The sequence below is a fragment of the Diceros bicornis genome (assembly GCF_020826845.1).
Source record: "Diceros bicornis minor isolate mBicDic1 chromosome 12 unlocalized genomic scaffold, mDicBic1.mat.cur SUPER_12_unloc_1, whole genome shotgun sequence".
Taxonomy (NCBI): domain Eukaryota; kingdom Metazoa; phylum Chordata; class Mammalia; order Perissodactyla; family Rhinocerotidae; genus Diceros; species Diceros bicornis.
The window spans coordinates 611,083-628,340 of NW_026690864.1; the positions used below are offsets into that span (position 1 = coordinate 611,083).

General features: G+C 36.7%; 2 pseudogenes; both read right to left on the reverse strand.

Moving 5' to 3' along the window:
- Positions 1 to 8,714: 8,714 nt before the first annotated feature.
- LOC131401588 (olfactory receptor 5AP2-like) lies at positions 8,715 to 9,653 on the reverse strand (annotated as a pseudogene).
- A 6,237-nt stretch (positions 9,654 to 15,890) lies between these two features.
- LOC131401589 (olfactory receptor 5AP2-like) lies at positions 15,891 to 17,258 on the reverse strand (annotated as a pseudogene).

The following is a 17,258-nucleotide window of genomic DNA, read 5'->3' on the forward strand; positions in this document are numbered from 1 at the left end:
GGGATATTAATCTGCACAGAAAAGAACAAGCATATTTTCAGTGAACAAATGTATAAAATGACCTACCTGTATAAGTTGACTTCCATATTTTGTAAAAATGATGGGAGAAGACTTATAATGTATTTCTTGGTTACATTCTCTAGGCTATTTTAAAAACAATTCTAAAACATCCAAATAAAATAGTCTTTTTTCCTCAAGAGTATAACTTTATTTTGGTGCTTTGAGATCCTAGATTCTCCTTTGAGGCCAAAATTTCTACCTTACATCTGTGTACGCTGCTTGGTACCGAGTGCGTGAGATTTTTAGCACAGATAGAGAAATTAGTCATCATCTTTAATAATATGGAAGGAGGGAAACATGGGTAGATAAGTTTTGTATTTTTGGTATAGTAAAGATGAGAGGATTCTCAGCAGAAGTCTTCAATGTTTCTCTATAAACACTGAGGTTAGGTCATCTAACGAGAGTGAGGAGAAGGACGATGAAGTCAATGAAAATTTGAGGAGCAGAAAGAGCAAGGAGGGCAAAACGGTGACATAATCAACGGAAGGAAGTAGAAGCGCTGGTCAGGGGTGAGGACACTTTGGAGTGTGGACATTATGGATTTATACTGGAACAATCTGCCCCATTGAGTTAATTTCATCAACATGTTAGGAAGCAAAAATGAGTCTGAGAGCCAGGATCATTCATGAAATTGATGATTCTTAAAATTGGTGGTTTAGGAGGAGGGTTGAAATTAGAATAAAGAATATTTGAACATTGTTTGATGCTGCATTTGTTAGAGAATAAAGAAATATAGAGATATTTTCACTAGTCTGTCCAGTGCACTAATAGTTCCAAGTCAATACAATCAAAGAAATCAAAGTGTAGTCTGACCAAGAGAAGCATCTCTGATTTTATTAGTTCTCCAAATGATGTGTTACACTGTAAGAAATCAGTCATGAGATAAATCTGTATATCAATGTTAAAATGTAGACAATTATCAACTCACCACATTTGAGAAGATTTGAGCATTACAATATTTTTTTTCAAATTGAAGTGGAAAGATTTCTCTATTTCAATGTTTATCTCAATTTGCTCCTGATTTCCTGCACAAATAAAATAATAAAATTTAAAGAATAAAATCTACTGCTAAATATTCCCTTGAAATAAAAGTTTCTTGTAAGATTGTAGAGCTAATCTTAGGATTGCGGAGCCCTCATTTCCTGAGGCCTTAATATGGAGATTTCTTGTTTTACATAAAAATAGTGGAAGATTTGAGCTTTCTTTAAACAGAATGTCAGTTTTTAGTTTGAAGAAAATTTGTCCTAAAGTGATTCTGCATGTATGCATTTAAGTATTTTCTAATATACTTTAACATATAATAACATTGTAATAATCATAAGATTTATAAAAACTGTTCTTCAACAAGAAACAGGACTAGCTCTGTAGTAACTGAATGCACAGGCAAAAAGTAGTGAATTAGCATTTTTAGACTTGGAAGGGCAAGTACCCATCCTTTTCCATATGGGGTCACTTGATCAGAAGTCTGCACATAAGAAGTTGATGTTCCTTTATTTGTACAGTAATGAATAAGATTAGAAGATCCAGACTTTACCTAAGTGTATAATACTAACTCAAAGAAGACTTTGACGCATTCTTGTTTTACTTTCCTAGAAAGCCTTCAGAAGACTATGTAAATTATATTTGATGACATGAATTCCTTAGTTAATATCATTGTGCTTCAATTGCAATTACCAGTTGACATGTGTCTGCTAAAAGGACCCCTAGTGACTTAGCTACACAAATGTCACAATAGTCAGATAGTTGGAAACATCCTTCTGACACTGTAAGTTTCTTACTCGTACTTTTTTTGTGTGTGTGAGGAAGATCAGGCCTGAGCTAACATCCGACGCCAATCCTCCTCTTTGGCTGAGGAAGATTGGCCCTGGGCTAACATCCGTGCCCATCTTCCTCTACTTTATATGGATCGCCGCCACAGCATGGCTTGACAAGCAGTGTGTTGGTGTGCGCCTGGGATCCAAACCTGCGAACCCTGGGCTGCCGAAGCGGAGCATGCGCACTTAACTGCTGCCCCACTCGGCCAGCCCCTTTTACTCGTATTTTTGTGATTATTCAATTGGCTATCTTTTTAAAGTTATAGTAGATTCAACATTGTACTGGAAATTCTAATCTATGTAATAAAATTATACAGATTGGCAAAAAAATAAAATTGTGTTATTTACAGATCACATGATAGTTTACATAGAATCTCATCTTAAAATACAAAAAGAAATGTTAACTAGACTTATTGTGGTGATCATTTCTCAATAGATACTGATATTGAATCATTAAGTTGTACACCTGAAAATAAACTAAAATATAGATGCAAAAGAAAAGTTAAGAATGTATTTCAGAAGGTGACATGATTAAAAGATCAATACACATAAATCATTTATATTATTGTGTAAAAAACAACCACAACTGGCAAATAAAATATTTAAAATACCACTTATAATAACATCAAAAGCATAAACTACTTAGAAATGAATATAATAAAAACTGTGCAAGAGACACATACTGAAAATCACAAAACACTGCAGAGAGAAATTAAAGAAGACCTAAATAATGGAGAGATATATCTCACTTGTAGATTGGAATGTTCTGTTGATGCAAATAATCCATAATTAATCTATAAGTAAAAATTGAGATGAGTTCATTATGAGCCAGACCTAAGGACCATATAGCCCGGGAGAGTACCTTCATGAAGGAAGGTAGAACTCCAAAGAAGTGAGGTGTACAGAGTGGTTATATACTGTCTTGGAACAAAGAGCATGCTTCACATATGACAGGAATATCTCTTTCACAGTAGTTATGAGATTTCTTTGCTGGCACAGCAGGTCGGTGGTCATAAGGTGAACTCAGCAGATCCATAATTAATTCTTAGTTTCTGGGAGGAGATGCTTATCTTTAAAGAAAAACCAATATGGGGGGAAATTACATCCTTGTCTTTAAGGGCATCATTCTTTCCTTTGGGACATTGTAAATGTTTAAATTGGAAGTATAATACATGCCCAACAGGCCACATCAGTCCTTTTCAGAAAAACAAGGCCAGGCCTAATTAGTTTTAAACCAAATGGTTGCCTCGTATACTCTAATATATCCCATTGCTTTTTATTTAGTTATCAATTCAATACTAAGTTGTCAATTCTTCCTAAATTGACCAATAGTTTTAATGCCAGTCCCATCAACATTTCAGCAAGCTTATTTTTTCAAAACTCAATAAACTGATTATAGAATATATACACATATAAAAAAGACTTAGATTAGCCAACATCATTTTGAGAGAAAAGAAAAATTACTGAATGGTCTACACTACCTAATTTCAAGAGTTAATAAGAATTTATAGTACTCAAAACAATGTGTGGATCTAAGGGTAACAAATAGATTAATGGCACAAAATAGAGAATCCAGAAATATATCCACACAGGTATAGTCAGTGGATTTTTGAACAAAGGTACAAAGGTATTTCAATGGGGAATGGCAATGGAACAATTGAATATCTGTATAGCAAAATTTAACTTTAATTCCTACATCACATCATACTCCAATACTCCAATATTAATTTGATGTGGATCATGGAACTAAATGTAAATACTAAATCTACAAGTCCTCTAGGGAAAAGAAAATAGAAGACTGTCTTCGTGATCTTGAGGTAACCAAAGATTTCTTAGGAAAGACAAAAAGGCATTAATTATGAAACAATAAATACATATTTTTTGTGTCATCAAGTTTCAAAATGTGCACTCTTCAAAAATAATGTTAAGATAATGAAAAGGCAAGCCACAGACTAGGAAAAACATTCCCATTAAGTAATTCTGACAAGAACTTGTATTCAGAATACATAAAGATCCTCCACAATTCACTGATTTAGCCAGCCAATTAAATTTAAAAAAATCAAAGATGTGAACAGACACTTCACAAAAGAGGATATAAGAATATCCAATAATCACATGAAAAGAACTTCAGTACCTATAATTGTCAAGGAAATGCATATTTTAACTAAAATGGGATACTACTTCACAATCTCATCAATGGTAAGAATTAAAATGATTGACAGTGATAGTATGAGGCAACTGGAACCCTCATAATACACTACTTGATGGAATGTAAAATAATTCAACTACTTTGAAAACTGGCATTCTTTTTCTTAAAAAGTTACAATTTCTTAAAAATTTATGACCCAATAAATCCACTTTCAAGTATTTAACCTAGAGAAAAGAGGACATATATCCACAAAGAAACTCAAATTTATATTAGCAGAGTCATAGATAAACAAACTTTGATACATGCATATAGTGGACTACTATGTAGAAATAAAAATGAACAACCTACTCACACGCCTTAAATGAATCTCAAAAGCGTTATATGGAGATGGGACCCAACTTTCTGAATGGTAGAGTGATTGATACCAAACCTCTTAATCTCAAACTCCTGTGCCCGATGCACAGCAAGACAAACACAGAGACATTGGTACTTGGAGAAGGAAAAAGATCTATTCACATTGGCCAAAATAAGAAGGCAGGAGCCTGTGTTCACTCAAATCTGCCTCTCCAAGAACAGGAAGTAGGAGGTGTTTCTAGAGCTAAGGGGCTCAGCAGGAGAAGCTTCAGAGAAACAAGGGGTCACTCCCTCTAAGCCCCTGGGCAGTCTGACTTCTGAACTTCAATGGCTGCTGAGGGCGCCCATCCAGCTATCTAGTGATCTCAACGTTCCCGAAGGCATTCTATTTCTTCTGCAAAACCAGCTCACAAATCCTCAAGACCCCTGAGTCACCCCTCAAGTTAAACAGGGAAACAGCAAATTGGTTTACTATCCACAGTAATCCTCAGGCACTGGGCTTCATGGTGACCTCTCAAAACCCGCTCCTCTATGAAAGCAAGGAGAACACAAGCAAAAGTTATCTAAAACAACTTTTTCAGAATGCTGGAAATCAATCAAGGGCTGGCAGAATCTTAGAAGTGTTTAGTCTGGAAAAATGACAGAATCTTGCTAAAAAGAGTGAGCTTCTTGGCAGTTTTTACTTGTCCTATTCCCACGCCTTCTCCCCAGCTGCATAGTAGCCTTGAAAACTGGAATTGTGATCACGTGGTTTTGCACATTTGTCAAACTGCATTACACTGTACACTTAAAATTTGTACATTTTATTGTGAGTAAATTTGCCTCCATAAATTATGATGTAAAGATAAATTTTGCTTTCCTCAGAGTCAAGCAGATCACATTACTCACTGGTTGTTTAATACTGAGGTACTGATTTAAAAAAACAACACAGCACAATGTTATAAGGGCTCTTTCATACTAGAGATTAATGCAAACCGAAGGCTTAAACATTGAAAGCTAAAGTTTTCCTCAAACCCGTTCTTCACTAGAACTTTTTTTAACAATTACATCAAGAATGGAATCCAGAAAGCTATATGGTTTATCTTTTATCTCTTCTCTTTTCTTTGTTCCCACTGTCACTGAAGCCTGGGGTGTGGTGGGGGGAGGTGGAAAGAAGAAGAAGAAGGGGAGAAGGAGGAGGAAGAGGAGAAAGAGAAGGGGGAGGGGGAAGAGAGGTAGTCAGATGGAGAGTTTTAAACAGTGAACAGGGGTTGTCAAGGCAACTCCTCACAGGCCTTCTCTGTGGAGACAGGGCCCCAAAGAGTGTTCACCCAGGCTGATGGGACCAATGAATTTCTAAATCTATCCATCACACACACTGCATAGTCTTTGAGAATTAGGCACACTGAAACATCAGTATAATAAGTGAAGATGATATTTCTATGTTGGTTAGGCAGTCTGACATAAGCAGAAAGAAGAAAACACATGAAACTCAAATCTAGGCACTATAGAAAAACCAAAGGACCAACAGCTGCATTTTCCAAGTTTTAGCCTAAAAGTCATGTCTTCTGTAATGCCTTATGGCTTGATTTTTTCCTGATCCTCTGTTCCATAAAGCAGGTCTAGTGGCTAGTTTAGTCCAAAGGTTTATGTGTAACAATTACAAACATACTAAGAAGCTTCTGACTCCTGGGTTTTGTTTTTAAATATATGAGAATAAGTAGGCAGTCAGCAGACTTAATAAGCCAAAATGTACTGACTTTAATACTGCTAGTTGGAGGGCCCCTGACCATTTCAGTATGTGAAAAGCAATCTCACGTCAATCACTTTCAATATAATATTGATCAGCATTGCAATCCCATGTGCTAAAAACACTGCACATACTTGCATTTTTCTATCAGCAGAATTCTAAGCACTATGATAGGCAGTGTTGCAAATATGTTTGAAAAAAGGAATCTACAAATTGCATCACATGGAAAAATATCTAACCCATCTACCAATAATGTTAACACTAGTTTTAATACTCTTATTGTGGTATAAATAGCATACAGCATCACTGCCTAAACTAGGAGTTTGCAAATAAAATGAGCAGTGGATAAGCAAGGAATTTAATGTTACTGAGTAAATGTACAGTGGACTGCAGTAGCTATTGTAGAGTAAGATTTCTTCTGATAATTCGTGACCCCACCCTTACCACCAACATACACACACAAAGGCAAATACATACACCTCTACACAATGACGTTTTGAGCCATTTCAGGTAATAGCTGTCCTTTCTAAAGAGACAGAGCCTTGCCTGTAATGCAATCATCCTAAAAGTATGCAAACTTGAGACCATCATGTGAAAAGTCTGTGAAAGAGAATAAATGAATCCATAATGAGAGAGGAAATGAGAGACACAGAGATAAAGAGACAGAGAGACAGAGAGAGAGACCTGGTGGCACAGAGAATTCCAGGTCTATGTTAGTTTGAATTAACTTTGTGTCATTCACTGAAAAGGTCCTGAAGACTCTATTACTATATATTGAAATCACATTTACTTTATGTAAAATGAAAGATATAGGACACTGAAATATCATCTCCTTATTAAAATGTTTTGTTTCAAAGAAGATAGGACAGCTTGTTTTAAAAAGAATAGAACACTATCCAACAGATCATCCAGCCAGATATAAGATAACTTTTCTTTTCTAATATTAACTTTTTGAAATTGTGGTTATTGAATACTTTCAGTTCCAGATGCCAGAAGCAACATTTTGTCTTCCCACACCCTGTGCCTTCCATTGGAATGATTCTTTTTTTTTTTTTAATTAATTTATTTATTTTATTGATGTTTTAATAGTTTTTAACATTGTGAAATCTTGGGTTGTACATTTTTGTGGAATGATTCTTTTTTAATTTGAAAACTTTTATTGATGATTATAAAGACATGGAGAGAAAAGGTAGATATAAAGAGGTTTATTTTCTCAAAGAGTGCTCAGTCTATGTCAGGAAACATTACACAACATTTCTGTGATTTGTTTCTGTGACTAAGAGCTTGATTAGTGTTGCAATATCTTTAGAATCACAGGAATGGGCATGTGTAACTGTTTGGGAAGGATGAAGAAGGGTTAGGGACAATCAAAAAGGAGATTATATTTGTGCTGTGTCTTAAAATGTGAAGAGCTCTCCATAAAAATAACTACAAGATGGACAAAAACCATTGGATTAGCAAAAAAATTATGTGTTTTTAATACACAATGCCTGAAAAGCAGAGTAAGAGAGGATTAAATTATAAGATCTGGGTTTAATTTCTTATCAAAAACCATAGGCTGTAGCTGAAAGCAAAATTATTCCTTAGTCTCTTTTAAATGGCTACTTTTCTATTAGGACGACAATCAGTCTTTCGATGAGAAAGGGATATACTAGGATCACGCTTAGTATATTTTACTGAATTCTGACCAGTTTAAAATATTCATGTTCACATGTCAGTGGTGACTATCTGTAAAGAAAATCCAGTCCTACTGGGGAGATATCCCAGTTATGAAAATATTGGTCAAACCAGGGGAAAACTTGATTGTTGTTACAATCAAATTGCAACCAGCAGTAAAATAGAGAGGTATGCTTAACTGCTAAGGCATCAGGGAAAAGATATCCATCTTGCCCTAGCTCTTTAAGTGTAAACTGCTTACCCATTCAAAGATCAAGCCACATGACACTGTATTTTCAGGGATTATGAAGAATTCCTCTTTTCTAAGCCCCAGAAACTTTCATTCTATGATCCTTGGTGTTTTTTCTCTGTGATTCCCCCTTACATTTACCCTGTGGTTTGTTCCCATTACACCCTCAGTGGTCTAGATCACTTGTCCAGGTTAGAAACACTTGACTTCAGCACTTCTAACCAGGATTTCGTTCTGATGTTTCTCTCTAGTTCACTGGGGACAAGAGGCAGTCTCTAAGCCATGTTTCAGTCCTCTGGCCATATTCTAGTTCAGTCTACTCCCTATCACCTGTCTTCTGTCAGTTACATGCACAACCAACCAATAAGAGAGTCATCGAATGGGGGACAAAATGGAGTCATTCCTCCTGCCACTCAGTATTTTCTCTTTCAGCTGCTTGTATACTGGGTTTTATACCTCTGAACAGGGAGTTGAAATGTGATATTTGTTTATTTTCAAGCATAGAAGTTCTGTGGAATAAGTGGGATTTACAGAGTGATCATATTCCCCAGGATGCTTAGGACATTTGGTCCAACTACACTATCAAAAAAATAAATGAAAAAAGAAAGCTCGTGACAGACTGAAATGGGTCCAGGGTCAGTGGAGGTGGGTTTGGTCACTTCTAAGTTCCCTCAAAGTCCTTAATCTCATGCTTTGATGATTCTAAGTACAAAAGTAATAAGAGGTTATATTAAAAATTTTACCTAAGGAAGCTTTGACCTCCTTGTTTCTCAGACTATAGATGAGAGGATTTAACACGGGGATGACCACTGTGTAAAACACAGATACCACTTTGTCTTGGTCCATTGAGGAGCTGGAGCTGGGGCGCAGATACATGAACAGGATTGTGCCAAAGAAGATGGTGACCGTCATCAAGTGGGAAGTGCAGGTGGAAAAGGCTTTGTGCCTCCCCTCAGCAGAATGGACCCTCAAGATGGCAATGAGGATGTAGAGATAAGAAATGAGAAGAGTCAGGAGGCAGCTCAGTTCATTAAAACTGGCAAAAGCAAACATGACAATCTCATTGACACATGTGTCAGAACAAGAGTGTTTCAGGAGGGATAGAATGTCGCAGAAAAAGTGGTTGATGACATTTGAGTGGCAGAAAGACAGTTGGAAGGTGAAGCCAGTATGAATGGCAGCATTCATGAAGCCTGCAAGGTATGTGGCCAACACCAGGAGGACATTAAGATGGGGGGACATAGTGACTGTGTAAAGGAGAGGCTTGCAAATGGCCATGTAACGGTCATAGGCTATCACTGCCAACAGGAAGCCCTCAATGCCAGCAAAGGAACCAAAAAAGAAGAATTGCACGGCACATTCATTAAATGAAATGACTGGGTTCTCCACCCAGAAATTCACCAGCATAGTAGGGGTAACAACAGAAGAATAACAGAAGTCAACAAGGGACAGGTTACTGAGCAAAACCTACATTGGGGTGTGGAGACGTGAGTCAATCTTGATTAATAGGATCATGCCAAGATTTCCAAGCACAGTGATCGTATAGACAACTAAGAACACCATAAAGAGAAGGCACTGTAGCTCTGGATGATCCCTGAATCCCAGGAGAATAAATTCAGTCACTGTTGTGTGATTTCTCATACTTTTCTCTCAGAATGGATAGTTCATCTCCTAGGATAAGAAAGAAACCAAGGAAATAAATTGTACAAAAAGAATACCAGAAAAATCAAATAGTTCATTCTCTGCTATAGGTAAGATTACCTCTTAAGATGTCCTGAGAACATGTATAATAAACATCTTTACTTTCTTATTATAGTAAAAAAATGACAAGATTCTGTAAGTAAACTCAGTAAACTATTTTATTTAAAAATGAATGTGTGTGTGTGTGTGTGTGAGGTCTTTGATGATCAACCCCTATTTGTCCATATCCTACCGTAACTCCCAACTTTTCTCCTCTCCTCCCTTGATCCTACTGCCTTCACCAATTATCATCCAATTTCCTTGCATTTGCCATGGTAATTAAAAATCTGATACAGTTGAATATATTTTCTGTATCCAATTCTGTTTTTCCTGTTTTCTCTTAAGCCATCTCTAATCAGGTTTTCACCCCATAACTCCATGGAAACTGCTCTCACCAAAGATATCAGGGTCTTTATATTTTGGCAAATCCAGTGGTCAATTCTCTGTGCTTATCTTTTTGATCTATCAATAACATTTGACAGAGTTGATTGCTTACTATTCCTTGAAAGACTTTCTTCTCTTATCTTCCAAGACACTAGACTCTGAGTTTTCCTCCTACCATATGGGTTGCTCCCTCTCAGACTCCTTTGCTTATTCCTCCTCTCTCTCTGACATTTAAGGTTGGAGTAGATAAGAGTTCAGTCCTTGATCTTCTTCTCTTTTCTACCTACACTCTACCTTGGTGATCTTATTCAGTCACATGGCTTTAAATACCATCTATATACCTATAACTCTTGAATTAAGATCTCCAGCCCTGACCTCTCTTCCAAACCCCAGACTTACAATTAAACTGGTTACTCATATCTCCACAGGAATGTTAAATAGCAACTCAACATAACCCAAAACTAAATTCCTCGTGCCCTCTTTTGATTTACTGCAAACAAGTATTCCCTGTCTCAAGTCAGTGTCAAATCTATGCTTCCATTTGCTTAGATTAAATTAAATGAACAGATAAGTAAATATTGGAGAAATTAATATATTCTCTTTTTCATACACTCCGTAACCAGTTGATTAAATAATTATGTTGGCTTTTACCTTTAAAACATCTATATCAATAATCCAACTACCTCCTACAACCTTCATTCCTACCACCAAGGCCCAAGAGTCAACAACATCTCTCACCTAGATGACTGCAAAAGTCTTTCAACTGATCTTTCAATCTCAAAAATCAGCTAAAATCCTACCCTGCAAAATAACCACTTTTAAAAATTTGCATCCATTTTATAGAGCTCTACTTTATGCGTATATATATACAAATACTTGCATTATATATGTAATAAACATATAAATTGACATAAATGAAATTATACTCTATATGATACATATGATCTTATATATGTGTGTACATATTTATGTATGTATATATATTTATGGATATGTATGTATGTACAGAAATGTATGTGTGTATATATGTGTATATATATATATATATACAAACATAAGCACACACAAGATGAAGGCTGAAAATTGTGCATATAAGAGCATAAAATTATTTTATCTAATGACCTTTAGAGGGCCTTAAATATGCCAAGTGTTTTGGCACTCTTTCTAAAATTACTTAAATTTGCCTGTTTTGCACACACACACATGCATATGTATATATACCTATAGATATACATATATACATACATTTCTGTATGTATGTATATGAGTATGTTGAACATTCTATAAAATTCTTGTCTGTTATTAGTGATCCTAAATCCCTGTCTTCTAAAAAAAATCCATGTTCATTTAGTTGGTAACACGAAATTCAGTGTTTCAGACATATTCCAATTGAGATGTTTAGTCTAAAGTACTTGAATGTTTTTTGAGTTCCTCTGGGAAACTTTCTATATCTGAACACTTTGAGATAAATTAAATCATCTTACCTTTTGTCCTTAAAAAATACACTGGAAGTAGAGGTGTTTATTAGTTTAATTTTGTTTTATTTATTGGTTTTGGAGAAATACAAGTTTTCTGTCTTACAATGTGCAATTTATAGCTTTGATGAAAATGGAAGTGTCATAAAGGATTCAGCTATGACAGAATTAAGGCATGGTTAATTAATTCCACAAAGAGTAGAAAACATTGCTTCTGAATCTGAGGCAGAGAGTCAGCCTTATTAAGGCTGTGATCATTCTCTTGAGAAAAAGTCTAAAGCTTGAAATGAGCTAATCCAAAATTAAAACATGCATTTATTTTTCACTGATAATTGCACTACATTCTCTCCAGTGAACCACTTATACCCTGGAGAGTAAATTAGGCATTTAGAGAAGTGCAGAAACTATTTCAAGGTCCTGAGACTCCATCGAGCATAACCTTGAATTAAATGGTACAGGATTGGTCAGATCCTGCCTCCAAATTTCAGAATTCCACTTAAAATATAATCCCTACTCGTTTCTACTAGAATACAGCTCTCATTGCATTCACTAGTTAATTCATTCAACAAATATTTAGTGAATTTGTTTTAGGGAGCAGACAGTATCCTTGGTACTGGCAGAGTAGACAACAAAATCAGTCTTGTCCATTCCTTCATGCAGCTTACAGTCTGGAGTTGGGGAGAAACAGTTCTTACAAAGTGATAAGATAAAGTCAAGTCTAAAACCTATTTATGAACTGTTTGATCTGCCACTTTCTCCAAATGCCTTCCTGAATACAGTTTTTTCCCTCCTTTCATTTGCTCACTCTGGTCCACAATACTTGTCTCCTTACTATTCCTTTAACAAACCAAGAAGAATCCTGCCTCAAGGATGTTGTATGTACTGTAAGTATAGCTGGAATGCTCTTCCATAGACACTCATATGATATTATCCCTACTCAGACTTTGCCCAAATGTTATTTCCACAGAGAGCTCTTCTCTGATGTCACCACTCCCTATTTTATTGCCTGATTTATTTTTCTTCAAAGCACCACTCATATCCATGTTAAACACGCACACACACACACATCTATGCATATATGTATGCACATTTGGTATAAACAATAAATTCTTCCTCACTCAAATATAAGTTACATGAGATCATTGTCAGTGTTCTTACCTGTTATATCTCCAGTACATGTTACAGAAATCCAGACATTTGTGACAACATGGATGGACATTGAGGGTGTTATGCAAAGTGAAATAAGTCAGAGGGAGACGGTCAAATACCGTATGATCTCCGCCATTAAGTAGTAGATAATAACAAACAAACACATAGAGACAGATCTTGGATTGGTGGTTACCAGAGGGGAAGGGAGGAGGGAGGAGGGCGAAAGGGATAATTCGGCACATGTGTGTGGTGATGGGTTGTAATTAGTATTTGGGTGGTGAACATTAATAGTATTTTTAACAGCTTTATTGAAGTATGCATATGCCCAAATTCGTCAAATTATATACATTAAATAAGTGCAGATTTTGTATATCAATGAACAGTTTTTGAATGAATTATGAGTAAATAAAGATATAAAGGGTGTCCATTTTCTTGGAAGTATTACACAAATTAAGGAAGTATAACACAAAATACCATTTAAAACTTAACATGGAAAAGGGCATTTTTAAGCCCAATGACATATAGATATGATGCTAAGATACAGACCCTGCTACGAGTACAAAAGTTGTCATTATTTTATAGGTGTATGAGTACAATAACTAAGTAAAGAAAGCTAAATTCTTAATCCGTTTATGTGTCCAAAAATCCCTAGACATCAGGTTGTCAATTGAATATACTAATCTGGAATTCAGGTGAGAGGTCAGGGCTGGAGCTAAGCATTTTGGAATCATTGCACTATTCTTAGATCACCTAAGAGGGGGGGTGCAGATGGAGAAGCAGTGCACCAATGAACCAATGTAAAGGATTAATTCTATGGCTCCAAGATTTGGAGACCAGGATGAGGATGAAGAGCCAGCAAAGTTATCTGTGAAGATGTGGCAGTGGAGCAAGAAGGAAAATCGGAAGATTGACGCGAGATAAAAACCTACAAAGGGGTTTTATTTTGGGTAGCTGAAGGAATTAACCATGGTAATCCTCCTGAAATAGCAAGCAAAAGTAATGTAGAAGAGCTACCTTTGCGTGCAGTAGTGTTCAAGTCTCATGTGTCCTTGGTTCAAGGAGGGGTGGTACAGAAATACAATCAGAACAGTTATGGGGCATGAGGAAGTAGAGACAATGACTAGAGATAGTTCTTCTGAAAAAATTAATTGTAAAGGGAGCAGAGAAATAAGTTGGTGACTGGATGGCACTTTCAGCCAAGGAAATTGTTAAGAAGAGTGATACCAGATGCTGTTTGTAAACAGATGAGACTATTCCACTAGAGTTTGAGAAACTGATGCTTAGGGAGAGTAGAGATATAATTTCTGAAGTAAAGTTCACGGAAAGCCCCAAAGTTGTGAAAGAACTGGTCTTAGGTAGAAGCAGGGATATATTATCCATTATGACAGGTGGGATGAAAAGTATATATATAAAGATTTAGAGGTGATAAGATGGGGATGGTGTTATCTAATTGTTTATATTTTGGAGGATGAAGTATGAGAAAAGATCAGTGACAGAGTGAAGTACTGGGGGATGTTCTCTAATTGCACTAAGCAGCCTAAGTGGAGGACAGAGAAAATAAACAATTAAGTTTAACTAAATTGGGATTTAATTAGATGAGTAGAATGGAGAGAAAGTAGAACCACGGAATTGAGAGTGATTGAGAATGAGTCATCATATGATGGGCCATGGAATCTCAGTTGGGCAATGAGTGAAATGTTGATGTGCGAGTAGTGATGAATAATGATAAAGGGCCATTTTTCTTAGATTGGTGAAACAAGAAGCAGGTAAGGCATGGATACTACAGTAGATGAGTCAAAATGAAAGAGAACATAAAGGAGGATGCCAGCCATGATACAGTCTTGAATGTCTTTGAGACAAACTGTGGTTAGCAGATAAAAGTGGAAGTTATAAGGAGATGGGAGGACAGTTCAGAGTGGACAGGATGAGTTAACCCCTCCTTTGTGGTCTCTAACAAATTTTTCAAGGGTGAGGAGGTCTCACTTGCAGCATGAAGGGCACTGGTGCTCTCCCTCATGGTCTGCAGTGGATAGTGGAATGGAAAGAAATAGGGAGTAAACATTTACCTGATTCCAAAACATTAGGCTTCCTTCAACATCCCGTCTCATCAAAAAAGGTTGTTTCCCCTCTGCTCCAACATTGACAGCCCCCCAATCCACTACAATGAGCAATAAATAGATAATTTAATTTGATAAATGTTTATTGAAAACTACCTGAAAGATTATGAGAGGTAGAGATTAAAACGTTAAAGTACATGATTACTACCCTCAAAATATTCCAATTAATTCAAAAAGTCAGTAAACTATTGCTCTGTTAATTGCTGTGGTACCCATATTATTATAACACCTGATAAGACTCTTTCTTGTATCTTATTTGGTACCCTTGACATCCATGTGAGTGAAATAGTGTTATTATTTATAATGGATGCTGTGGTATACTACCCATATTTGCCTTTCAGGGTTGAAGTATTTACTCGGCTTCCAAGTGAATTGGCAACTGACACTTCACAGCTGAGTTCTGTTCTCGGAATGTCCCTGCTGAAAGATATTGCCATGCCCAAGATTACACCCCTTCCCGGTGGGTAATCCATATCCCAAACTGCTCATTGTGGAGGCACAAATACCTGGCCCTTTTTTCACACGTTAGGATATCTCCGAAGGCTCACCTCAGGTCCAGAGCTCCAAGTGGAATCGGTTGAGTACTGTGTTGCAATTTCATCACAATTCAACATTTTCTACCCAATTCCCTCACTCCCTTACAGGTATGGTTCCGGAAACACTCTCCAATAAACCTCCTGCATAAATATCAGTCTCAGAGTCTGTTTGCCCAGATCCCAATCAAAGACACCAACATATTATAATAAAACTAAGATTAAGAAAAGCTAAATACTAAAATTAAAACAAACTCAGATCAGCCAATTTCAACTATTTTGTTGCTTTATCAGATACTACCCTCCCCCACTGTGTTGATTCATCATATAGGCCTATTGACACACATTTAAGACACCAAGAGATTAAGAAGCAGACCTCATTTTAAACAATCTACTTTAACACAGAAAAAAAGCTTAAGCAATCAGACAATAAAATTAATATGAAAATATATTTTCTTCTACATAACAGGATGATGTGTAACACGCCTTTACAGTATGTGTTTCTGTAAGATCTTCTTTAGGGCCCCTTTCACATCCTTATTTTTCAAACTGTAGATGAGAGGATTTAGCAAAGGGATCACTACCGTATAAAAGACAGAGACAATCTTGTCCTACTCCATTGAGTAGCTAGACGTAGGGCGCAAGTACATGAAGAGAATTGTCCCAAAGAATACAGTGATAGCCATGAGGTGAGAGGCACAAGTGGAGAAGGCTTTGTGCCTGCCCTCTAACGAAGGCATCCTCAAGATGGCAATGAGGATACACAGATAGGAAATGAGGACAATCATAACACAGCTGATCACTATAAAACTAGAGAAAGACATGATCACGATGCCATTGATGTGGGTGTCAGAGCAAGAGAGTTTGAGCAGAGGTGGGGTGTCACAGTAAAATTGGTTGATCCTATCAGAGCCACAAAATGATAATCTGAAAGTCATTCCTGTGTGTATGGCTGCATTTCTAAAGCCTGCTAGGAATTAAGTAGTGACTAGCAAGGAGCAAATTCTCCCAGACATGAGCACTGGGCATAGCAGAGGATTGCAAATGGCTGCATTGCGGTCATATGCCATCGTGGCCAACAGGAAGCACTCAGTCCCCAGGAAGGAGCCAAAGAAGTAGAAGTGGGCAGCACATCCACTGAAAGAAATGGCCTTATTCTCAGCCACAAGGTTCACCAGCATCTTAGGAGTGACGGACGAAGAGCAAGAGGCATCAACAAAGGAGAGGCTCCTGAGAAAGAAGAACATGGGAGTGTGGAGATAGGGATCAATCTTAATTAACACAATCATCCCCAAATTACCCACCATGGTTGCCACATAGATTAACAGAAACAATCCAAAGAGGACAACTTGGAGATCTGAATTGTCTGAGAGTCCTAAGAGGAAAAATTCTCTCCCTTCTGTTTGATTCCTGCCTTGGACTTCTTTCATATATCCGATCATTTGAGCTGCAATAAGAGAGAAGACAGAACATGGCGTTTGGTCACATGAATACATGACAGAGCTATAAACATCTTTTTACTGACATACATGCATACAAATTCTAACAGAAGAGTGCAACGTGAAAAACATAGTAAAACGTGTATTGGACTTGTCAAATCAAAAGACTGTGCCTGAGATCTAGGTGTGCTATCTACTAACTAATGACCTTGAAATAAGTGCTTCATACCCACTAACTAAGACCAAGCTCGCGTTAGCTGTTTGTCGAATAATTACAGGATCTTATTTCTATGATGTATTTCTCTTCTTTATTGGTGATAAATAAATTAATTGATTTATTAACATGCCTTCTAGACACAACTTCTGGAGCAAGAAGGTGAAGTGAATTCAGACCACTGACTATTCCTCC